The following is a 9,386-nucleotide window of genomic DNA, read 5'->3' as shown; positions in this document are numbered from 1 at the left end:
ACAGGCTAGACGACCAGCAGGACTGGCTTTTCCCCTGAAACCCCAAGGGGAAGGGGAGCTGGAGAGTCCTGGGGGGGCGTATATTCCTCATGCTGACAAGGTTGGGAACAGAGGCCCTGGGGGAATACAAGCCCCTTGCATCTGTCTGCCCATTTGATGACTTTCACCTTACCGGCTCTTAAAAAGTTATACCACTTTCTGATACACACTCACCACCGTACTCACCTCTACCACCTCTAGACAGGGATTAGCACGTGGAATAAATCACACGCCATGTTTGGACGGTCCAAGCTGTTCTGCTTTGTGGCTGTGCAGTGAGCTGGGAGGCATGAAGAGGTGGCATCTTCGAAGGCTCCTCAGGTGGGTGCCTGCACAGCCATTTCCATCTGTTTGGAAGTGCTCTCTGTTAAGCCTTTATTTTGCCCTGAAGTTATTTTTTTCTGCTATACCTCTATTTTTCAGTGCAGGTAACAGTGAGCACCGAAAGATTGCTGCCTGAAAGTCCAGCCTCGGAGACACCCCACTCCCTCCCACCCTTCCCCCCTGCTCCCAGGCGCTGCCCACCCCCACCCTTAAGGAACAATATGCCATCACATTACCTTTTAATTACAGACTGTAGTATTTAATTTCAGATTGTTGCTTATTACTTACATGCACTTGCTTTCCTTGTTCAATCGCTATGTTTTTCTATCTTTGAGAAATTGAGTGTCTTGGTGTGAGATGGAATGCATCACAATTTTTTCATTAAAATTAATGAAAATATTTTTTTCATTTAATGGCTTTTCACTGAGGGGCAGTATTTTCAGGAATTAATTAACGTCATTGAGTGAGGGATAGGTCTTTTTGAGCTTTACCTCCTCCTTGGGCTTGGGCTCATGACAAAGCACCCCACGTTTGCTGAGGGGGCCTCTTGGGAAGGCAGGCACTGTCCTCAGTGGGGTATTTCAGGCACTCACATTTTCCCCTGAATGCCATGAGGGAGTCAAGCCATGCCACCTCAGCCACGCCTAGGGCCCCAAAGTCTTTCTCTACCACTTAGATAGAGAGGTAAGTGGGGCCCAAAGACGTAGAGCCAAATCTAGTCTATAGGGGGCAGTGTGGGACATTTTCTGTCTGGGTGGTTCCACACATCAGGTCAAACAAGATGGCGGCTGGATTTCCATCTCCCTCTGCGGGAGCCTGACCCACAGCCTCTTCTGTACCAGCTCTTCCCAGTCTTCCCCCTCTTCCCCTCTCGTCCCACCTGAGTCATTCTGAGCAGTCCTGCTGGTTCACAGGACCCTGCCTTGGGAAGAGAAACTACCCCAAACAAACATGGGTTTAAGAAAGACCCTACTTGCAGCTGGGCAGTGCATGGATGGGAAGAGGGCAGGTCTGCAGTCTGGAAGAGAATGAGAGGATGATAACACTCCGAATTAATGCAGCGGTGGCCAAGATGGCAAGAAGGGAAGGAAAGCAGGTATGCAAGGAGATGGGCTGGGTTTGGTGGGTGGGTGAGGGGCTGGATGGAGGGGTGGAAGACCATGAAGGGGGCAATGGGCTACAGAGAATGGTGAGAGCAGATGTGTTGGGTTTGGGATATGTGGCGTGTGGGCGCATATGGGGTCTCCAAGGAGAGACAGCCAGTGTAGGGCTGTGTAGTTCCAGGGCGTGTAATTCCAGGGTCCAGAGGGAGGTCTGGGCAGGTATAGAGTAGAAGTGGAGTCATCAGTGAATGAAGCCAGGAAAATGGAGTTGCCTGTACAGAGCTTACACTGGAGAGTGCGGATCTATTCTAAGTGAGTCATATATTCCTCTCATTAGCCAATTCCTTTGGGGTTTAAATGTGTCTCCATCTCAGAGTTCCTTTTATTTAACTCCAAATATCCATGGAGGGATGAAAGTCTAAACCCTTGTATTAACCAAGTTTTAAGCCATAGAAACAGTACTCAAACTAGCTTAAGCAAAATAAAAAAGGTGGTGGATTTATTGGCTCAAGTCAATGAAAATCTGGGACTTCAGATACGGCTGGATCCAGGTGCCCAAACAATGTCATCAGGAAGGTCTCTCCCTGTAACCCAGCTCGACTCTCTTCTAAGATGGCTTCACACACAAGCAGGCAGGAATGGCCCCTGGCAGTCCTGGGCTTTCATTTCACCAGTTGGAAAACTCCCACAGAAAGAGGGTACCTACCTGCTCAAAGATCCTGATGTTGATGGATTTGGTGAGGCTGGCATCACGTGCCCACCCAGAGTCAGGAGTGGGATCCGCTCCATACAATCCACATGGACTTAGAAGAGGAGAGGGACCTTCAAATAAAAGCCAGGGAGCTGTGACCTGAGGTGAGGCCTGGACGCAGGGCCCTTACACCAGCACATGAGTTCTTCAAGGGCGTGGGTTCTTGACAGCTTTGCTTCTGCTGTGTCCTCATCACCCAGCTCACATTTGCTGAACAAATGAATGAATGAAGCTAAGCTTTCAGAGGGGATCAGAAAACCAGGGGCAGGGAGCAAAGCATTCCATTCCGGGCAGTTCTCTGGAGGGCCACCATGTGTTAGATACTTAGTGTGAAGAGGGAAGAAGGCAGAGCTGTGATGTGTCAGGGGAGCGGGTGGGGACCTGAAGACAGGTTCGGCTTTGACAGGATCCAGGCCCTGGGAAGAAAAGGAAGAGAGGGATGTGGGCCTCCATGGGGAGAGACTGGCAGGTGAGCCGCTTGCTCAGTGCCCTCAGGACTCACGGGGATGGAACCAGCTCCCTCCAGGTCCGGGGAGGGAGTTGCGGTTGTGTCTTCTTGGTTCTGTGAAGTGACATGCATACGTGCTTTCTCTCTCTAACTCCCCTGCAAGCTCACATGCTTTCTCTCTCTAACTCACCTGCAAGCTTGTCAAGCTCCCCCCAGCACCTGGCCCTGTGCTGAGGAACCTCTGGTGCTTCATAAATACCAGCGGATGCCTGCCTGACAATTGGAAAGAAAACAGATGGGTGGCCCTGCCCTCACCGGGAGCTGCATGCCTAGAACTGAGCAATGGACACCTGGAGATGAGGGATGTGGGTGCCCTCTGACTGGTTGGCTCCTGGACCCAGCAGACCTCTCTAGCTCATGTGACCCACTCGCCATCCCCACTGCACCCTGAGCCAGGAGCTCCCGTGGCAGGCAAGCTAGCACTCTCTCCCTGCAGGACCATGTCCAAAGGGACTGGAGGGGCTGGATAGGGAAGTGCTTCCATCCCATGTGCCTCCTGGGGACTCAGTCAGGAGCAGTGGAAAAGGGAGAGCACAATGAATGCAGAAGCAGACCCTTTGGGCAAAGTCTGCTAAGCCTGCTCCAATATTTGTTTATCTCTTCTTCAAGTTGGCTATCTAGAATATAAAGAAGGCATTTCCCTTGCAGCTAAGAGTGGTCTAAGTTCTGGCCAATGGAACATATGTAGAAGCTTCCAGGAAATTTGCTTAAAGACAGCTGTCACAAGAGCTTTGCCCCTTCTTATTCATCCCTTCTTCCTGTCTGCTGCTGGCATAAGAATGCAATGGCTGGAGCTGTGGCAGCCATTTTGGACCATAAGGAGACCCTGGAATGGAGGTCATGAATGACAGAGCAACAAGAAAGAAAGAGCCTGGATCTCTGAGAAGTGTTAGATCCGAGCTACTATATATCGACCCTGTACCGCCCTGCCTCAGACTTTTACATGAGAAAAAAATATTCTTCCATCTTATTTAATTCACCAATATTTTGCATCTCTGTTATTCCCAGTCAAACCTAATCCTATCAAATTCATCTCTGACTCTCATAGTGGGCCCAGCATGAGTGCCCTGGGGACAGTGGGGCACTGAGGGTGTACTGAGAAGGGATATTGGAGCTCCAAGGCCTGAAGCCATCCTCAAGGAGACAACTCCCCCTACCCCCACCACCTCCCCATCCTCCAACTGGTACTTACCACCACCACCCTCGTAGACCACCCCCATCAGGATCGCATAACCAGAGGGCACTCAGAGGACCCCTGGTCCCATCTCATTTCTTAGGCAAACATGTACTATATAGAAACTCTATGCCGGTCCTAGGGACACAGAACCTGTAAGACCTGCCCACCCCCCAGACTTTCTCAGGGCAGTAGGGTTGATGACTGACGAGTCACTGCAGGGAGGGCCCCAGTCGAGGTGTGTTCAGGGGGAAAGACAAAGTCAAAGAGATGACTTTCAGCTGAGTCTTCAATGATGAGCAGGATTTTTCCAGACAGAAAATAACATTCTTGGCTGAGAAAAGAGCAAAGATGAGTGTGAAAGAGTGTTTAGGGAATAGCAGGAAATTCCCCGTGGCTGAAATGTGGGGGCCTAGTGTGGGAAGATGGGAAGCAGGCCTGGGAGGGCAGCTGGGCCAGGACCCCAAGGTCTTGCAAGCCCACCGGAGATGACTGGCTTCCATTCCAAAGCAACAGGAGCCCCCAGGGGTTCTCCAGAGGGGAAATTACAGGGGCAGATTTATGATCCTAGTTTGACAGATGAGGAAACTGGAGTCCAGGGAGAGGAAGCCACCGGCCCAGGGTCCAGTCATTCATTTGTCAGAAGTTCCCAGAACATATGAGCCTAGAACCTGCAGAGCTCCCCAGGTGCTGGCTGGCCCCAGCCGCTCTCCAGGGGAGGGACCTATCAGTGGGCCCCACCTCAGCTTCTGTCTGTGCTTCCTCTCGTGTCTGCCTGTCCTGGGTGTCAGTGAGTAGTACTGCACATATACACACCCCCATCTCTGCCAGGAAGCAGTGCCATTCAGGGGGAAAAGCCCCTAGGCCAGGGACCAGGGTTGTCTCCCACTTGGCTCAGGCACTAGCGGAACAGAACAAACTGTGGAACCACCTCTGTCAGCTCCTCTTCTGTGTCAGATCCTGTCTTGGGGCATGGAACTAAATGAAGCCCAGGCCTGACCGCGGGGAGCTCACAGCCTGGAGGACAAGGCGGATCTGTGGACAGTTGTGATGCAGAATGGGCCCAGAGGCTGCCGCAGCATCTGGAGACAGAAAGGATCCTGTCCATGGTTAACCCCTCGGGCTGTTACCTGAAAGCTCCACCTGCATGTGCAGCCCCTCAGCTTTTTACAGAGCCCCCCCCACCACCACCAAAGAGACTCCCAAAGGGTGTCTCACGTGTTTCTACTGCTGTCCTTACCACTGTCCCTATTGCCCCCACCCTCTCCCCCAACTCCCCAAGAAACCAAGCAAGGCCTTGCAGAATGAATAAGAGGTATTTGGGCAAGTGGGGGAGGCAGCACGGGACAATTGGGCCAATGAGCAGAGGCCCCACAGTTCTGGGGGGCAGGGTGTCTGCAGGCTGGGGGAGCATTACAGGAGGTGGGAGGGGCATGCCAGGAACTGGGGAGAGAGGGCATGGGGAGGCAGACCCTGGGCAGATGGTGCAGGGATTTAAACGTAGGGCCCTGGGGCCCGGGAGTTGTTCATGGTGAGACACTGAATGTTCAGGACACACAATGGTCCCCAGCAGACCCGGGATTCCACTGCCGCCCCTCCCTCCCACCCCAGGGTGGCACCCCCAGCAACAGAATTCATGTATGCAAAGCCCTCCTCTCTGCCCTGCCCCCAATTCAGGGACAGCTCATCGGTCAGTCGGGAGTGTGAGTGTGTCCCAGCCTTTTGGGGACGAGCTTTGCCCTGAGGGCAGAGATGGGGGCGCTGCAGGCACCTCAGCGAGTGAACAGGGTGCACACGTGTGGATGTGTGTGTTGTGACTCCCTAGGAGGGTGTGAGCCGGCCTAGAGCCTTCCTGGCCTCCGACCCCCACCCCCACCCCACCCCACATCCCAAGAGGACAGTCCTTGTCCCTCTGGGCCCCTGCAACACCCTCCATGGGCCTCTGCCATTGCCCCAGTGTTAGTGTTTGGCTCCGGTCCGTCTCCCCTGCTGGACTGCAGCATCCACAGAGCAGTGACAGATCTTATTTATTGTCATATCCCCAGGAAGCACAGCATCTGGCGTAGAGTAGATGCTCAAGAAATGCCTATCGAATGAGCGAGAGAGCTCTAGGACTGCATGGGAGGTGAGCACGTGAGCCTGTGTACACCTGTGTGTGCATCTGTGTGTGTGTGCACGCGTGTGTGCAATGCCCCGTGTGGTCTGGGCTGCGTCTAACCTCCCCCGCAGAGGTTCCCGGCAGGGCCAGGAGGAGGGGCCGAGTTCTCTTTCCCACTCCATTTGCGTGACAGGTGTTGGCAGTTTATCTAACTGTGATAATGAAGAGGGTGGGGGGTGCTAATTCCCTCTCCCTTTATTGAATCCACCAATCCTTCACAGCCTTGGGGCTCTGGGAGGGGGTGATTAAAAGACACTTCAGCATGCTGGTTGTTGCCAATTAGCAGACTCCAATATAAACAATTAATAAAGCCTCCGTGGGAGGCGAGAGGGAGGGAGTCAATCCCCAGACTCCATAAGCGGCTCCAGTTCCTGGGCCTGGGGACCCAGCCACACACGGAGGACCCTGCCTGGGGCGGGTGTTTAGGGGAGTGGTGGAGAGATGCTGGGGGGAAGAGCGCTGGCGGGGGGCCGCTGAGCATCAGCCTTGGGCGGGAGAGGGCTGCAAGTCCACCCCCGCTGATGCCAGTGTGGACCTAGACCCAGGGAAGGGTGGGGGCTTGCCACACAGTGCTCTTTGGCCTCTGCCTCTCTTCTCCTGCCTGCCTCCTTGAGCCAGGCAGTGACCCACCAATAGCTAGGGAACTTCGCCATCCACTGCGCCTCTTAGGGTAACCTGGGTGACTCGGTTTCCCTTGCAGACTGCCTTCCCCTCCCCCTGCGTGGTCCCTGTAACTTGCTTTCTCCTGAATCAAATGTGCCCACATCTGCTTGGGGATGGCATTACTTCTTAAGGGCAACCTTAGGGCATTGCACTGTGAGCTTCCAAAAGGCACCACTCTGCACCCACTTCTGCCAGATCCTTATAATTCGATCTTGTGAAATCCTCAAACTGACCTTAGCAGGAGATAGGAATTACGGGGATGAAAACACTCATGCCTCGAGGGGTTAGGGAACCTACTCATGCAACCTGAATACTGCCTCTGCGGGTAATTGGTGAGGCCAGGGCTTGACCCCAGGTCCAGGCTGCAAAGCCCACATGCATTCTGTGTGCTGGGCCGGGGGTGAGCACAGGTTTCTGTAAAGGACCACAGAGTCCATTAGTCCTTTTCTTCCCTGTCAATGTGTGTCATGTACAGTTGTCTTTCAAAAGACAGTAGATAACTTATGAAATTGTATTTATAATAAAATCTGCTGCATACTCTGCCTTATCAAAGCGGCATCCCTGGGATTCTGCTATGGGATTCTGCTCAGGCCCAGGTAAGAATTGTGACTAGCGAGTTGTATTGATTTTCACTGATCTGCCTTGGTTGGGATGGCTGCTTCCTACGGTGCTGCAAGCAGCAGTAAGTCACAGGGAAGGGTCTGGGGCTACGGCTTCCACTGCGCGCATGGACCACCAGGCACTGCTGCAGGCCTTCGGGACCACCGGCCTCCAGGCCACCAACTCCGGGCGAGCGGGGTAGCAAGTGAGCACCATGATCGAGAAGGAGCTGAAGAAGCTGGAGCTGCTGTCACAGGACAGGGACGTGCAGGCAGACCTGACCTGGAGCCCCCACCCATCACCAGCTGCACTATTTCCCTGGGCTACGCGTCCAACATCATCAGCTCAGTCATCCACAAGACTGTCCACTACCTCTTAAGGTGGGTTAGGATAATGTGGCAGCATGACATGGTGGACGTCCTGGCGCCCACGTACCTGGGCAAGGTCTGCCTCAGGGGGAAGGAGCTCTGGGAGAAGGGAATCGACAGGATGGGGAACCTGCTAGGGCCCAGTGACAATTACTGCAAGTTGGAGGACTGGCTGATGCCCATCCTGGAACAGAGGGTGCTAGGGCAGATCACGGAGGGTGCGAAGTGGTTGCCCAGCCCCGCAAGGAGCACAACACCCCAAAGCCAGTGTTTTCTGGGCCCAGAAGAACCACAACCCCACGCTGAGCCTGGTGCTCACAGGCGGATTGCTGGGTGGCAGCATCTCCTTCCATTCTTCAGGAAGCTGGGCTGGTTCTGGCCATCACTGAGGCCATCTTCAGACGTGCTCCTGGATGACTGTCCTGGGCGGGAGCCTGGTCAGGCACCCCATCGCCAATGCCAGCCTCATGCGGAATGGGGCTGACCGTGCTGTCTGCATAAACCACAGCCCAGGAGTTTGCTGGCTCCGACTCGTGCCCGACCAGGCAAAGCCACCTCCTGGGGCAAGACATGGGTGGACGTGCAGCTGCTCAAGGTCTATGTTGATGCTTCCCTTCTCTTCCCTCTGCTCGTGGTTGCAGAGGATAGACACTTGCACGCCTAAGAATGAGGACTGAAGGGCTGTGGCTGCAGGAGGCCTTCCCCCTTCTCTATTAGTGTGGAGCCCCTCCCCACCCATCCTGGCCCAGCAGCGTCTTTGGAATAAATGGTTTCAGCAGTCCAAAAAAAAAAAAGAAAAAATGCCAGTAGTATTCAGGCTCTGCAGGCCACGTGGTCTGTCCCTGCCACCCAACACTGCCAAGGGCAGGCGAAAGAACCATAGACACCACATGGACAAGGGAGTGTGGCCGTGTCCAAGAAAACCTGATTTACAGACACTGGAATTTTAATGTCATGTAATTTTCATGTTCTGAAATATTCTCCCCCCTCCCCCAACCACTTAAAAATGTAAAAATGTGTAGTTCACAGACTATACAAAAAGAGTGAGGGGCCAGATTTGGCCCAGGGGTGAAATTCAGAAATCTTAGGGACTGCCTGGGCATCCTGAAGGGATCTTTTCTGAGATATGTCCCCTCCTGAAGGGGCAAGGAGTCTAAGATCCTACCATCCAGCCCTCCTGTGGACAGGGTAAGGGAGTAAAAACTGGGGGGTGCACAGAAAGCAAAGATGAATTAACAGTAATCACCAACCCTCCCCTTGCCCCAGGCACCAGCTTTTCCTAATCCCTTAGTGTTTAGTAAAACATTTTGAACACATAAGTGACTCTTCAACATATGTTAAGAGAAATTTAAGGATTAATAGTTGTCTGTGCATGAGTCAGAATATTACTGGGGAAGGAACATACCCCAACAACATTCATTTTATCTGCAACTACTCTGTAGTTTCTTGGGGACAGGAACCATAATGTAGTTGTTTGTTAATGTAGATGCCCAGTACCTAGTGCATCACTTGACATATAAATGCTGCTCAATAAATGTGTCTTAATTGAAAAAAAAAAAAAAAATGGGGGTTCCAGATCCTGTTTTACCAGCAAAACACAGGGCCACAAAGTGTGGTGCATGAGGGACAGAGACCAGCTGAGAGGCGGGTGTGGATGGATGTGAGTGCAAAGAGACAGACAGACAGGAGTGACGCCAT

The 9,386-nt window shown here is 53.1% G+C and overlaps 1 pseudogene; it reads left to right on the top strand.

Moving 5' to 3' along the window:
* Window positions 1-7,447: 7,447 nt before the first annotated feature.
* LOC119540709 lies at window positions 7,448-8,352 on the top strand (annotated as a pseudogene).
* Window positions 8,353-9,386: the final 1,034 nt, after the last annotated feature.

This window comes from Choloepus didactylus, chromosome 7 (assembly GCF_015220235.1).
Source record: "Choloepus didactylus isolate mChoDid1 chromosome 7, mChoDid1.pri, whole genome shotgun sequence".
Classification (NCBI taxonomy): Eukaryota; Metazoa; Chordata; class Mammalia; order Pilosa; family Megalonychidae; genus Choloepus; species Choloepus didactylus.
This window is presented reverse-complemented; position numbering and strand designations above follow the sequence as displayed.